At 41.5% G+C, this 1,992-nt stretch overlaps 1 pseudogene; it reads left to right on the top strand.

Annotated features, from left to right (window-relative positions):
- Nucleotides 1-378: 378 nt before the first annotated feature.
- On the top strand, nucleotides 379-696 carry LOC102845730 (annotated as a pseudogene).
- The last annotated feature ends 1,296 nt before the right edge of the window (nucleotides 697-1,992 follow it).

The raw sequence follows: 1,992 nt of genomic DNA, 5'->3' as shown, positions 1-1,992 counted from the left end.
GATAAAGTGCAATCAAGATGTTTCTTGGAGGCAAGAATGTGGAACTTCTTTTCACAAATTTTTGACTTGTTGTTAGGGGCTGATCATTGGAAAAATACATAGTATTTGGAAAGGTGAAGGGTCAGTGAAAGAAAAGAAGACCATCAACAGGATGGATGGAGGGATATGGTCACTGTAACAAGAGGCACAAGCATTTTAGAGATAGTGAGGATGGCACAAGACACGGCAGGGTTCAGATATATTATTTATAAGGTGGCTATGAGTCAGAGTCAACTCAACAGCAAATAACAACAACAGCAACAAGCTACCAGAACTCCAGCACAGGATGTCAATTTTATGATGTGTCTTCTGCCTCACAGCCATAGACGTGCAGCAGTCATGGCTCTGTACTACCCTATGGCCGTGGGCCTCAACAAGGGCCACAAAGTCACCGAGAACGTGAGCAAGCTGAGGCACAGCCAACGCCGTGGGTGCCTCACCAAGCACACCAAGTTCGTGTGGGACATGATCTGGGAGGTGTGTGGCTTTGCACCCTACGAGTGTCACACCATGGAGCTGCTCAAGGTCTCCAAGGACAAGCAGGCCCTCAAGTTCATCAAGAAAAGGGTGGGGACACACATCCACGCCAAAAGGAAGCAAGAAGAACTCAAGAATATCCTGGCTGCCATGAAGAAGACAGTTGCTAAGAACGACTGAGTGTGCCCAGCTGTCCCCCAAAGCCCTCACCCATCTGATGTAATAAAATGTAAACAATAACAAAAAGGTGTACTCCGTGCAGACCATGATCTTTTGGGTTGATTTCATATACATCTGAAAATTGGAAAAATTAATAAGGATGACTTAAGAAGAATGTTTTTGGTGAAAAGTAGTGAACATTCTATGAACTGCCAAAACAACAAGAAAATAAGTCTTTGATAGAGTGCAACCAGACTGCACCTTAGAGACAAAAATAGTGAAACTTTGTCTCACTTATTTTGGGCATGTCAGGTGGGGCCAGTCCTTGGGAAAAAGACAACAGGCTGAGAAAGAGGATAATAGCCTCAATAAGATGGATTGACAGACTGACTACAAGGGATTGAACATGACAAAGATTTAATGATGTCACATGATAGAGCAAAGTTGAGATCTGTTGTTCATAGGGTCACCATAAGTTATAGTTGACTTAACAGCACCTAACAATAGGAAGTTAGACAATTATGCAAAAGGAAAGAGATTTATTATGTGAAAGTAAGATTGTAGTTTATTAGAGAACAAAAAACTTTGCAACTTTGCAAGGGAGAACACACAAGGCCTCGTGTGTAAGTACATATGTCTTTCTCAGCTACAAATGCTGAGAGCTTTCCAAGAGTTGTTTTTTATGGGGGGAGAGATGTTCTTCAGGAATAAGGGAACATGTGGTGTTTACACAGCTTCCATTGAATGCCTGGAACTCTCCTTCTTCCTTAGCGCTCACATACTACTTCAACATGGATTTCAACAAAAGTCTGGGAGATGGTAACAAGCTTCATTATGAGATGTTGGAGCATACCTATGGTCACTTTGACCTCTTGTTCAAGTCCCACTCCCTTCTTTGAATTGCCAATTTAAGTCTCTGCTTGGCCACACAACTCCTTGCTACTCATTCATGTGGCAGTTTCCTCTAGTCTTATTTGTCTTATGAAAAACACCTTAGTCCTGAGCTTCTAAGACAGTATCCCTTGGTTGTTTTGATAATATGTTGAAATGATTAGAAAAGTGGAGTATAAGCAGGTTCCTTTGATTTTTTTTCTTTCTACTCTCCTAAATCCTTTGATCATGTAAGTATATTCTTTTGACTCTTCCTCCTACCCTCTTTATTCCTTAGATCAAAACTATTTTTCTAAATCATAAGGAGGGCAAGAAAAGAATTCAAAATACTGTAGTAGAAATCAGATTAATGTGGTTTCCTAGCAGAGGCGGTCTTAAGCCCAAGGCAGCTGGGAAGAAGTGGCCATGTTGTTCCTGGTTTGGCTG

This window comes from Elephantulus edwardii, unplaced genomic scaffold, assembly GCF_000299155.1.
Source record: "Elephantulus edwardii isolate Elephantulus edwardi_28Jun2011 unplaced genomic scaffold, EleEdw1.0 scaffold00119, whole genome shotgun sequence".
Lineage (NCBI taxonomy): Eukaryota > Metazoa > Chordata > Mammalia > Macroscelidea > Macroscelididae > Elephantulus > Elephantulus edwardii.
The sequence above is the reverse complement of the archived record's forward strand: the minus strand, read 5'-3'. Positions and strand labels throughout refer to the sequence as shown.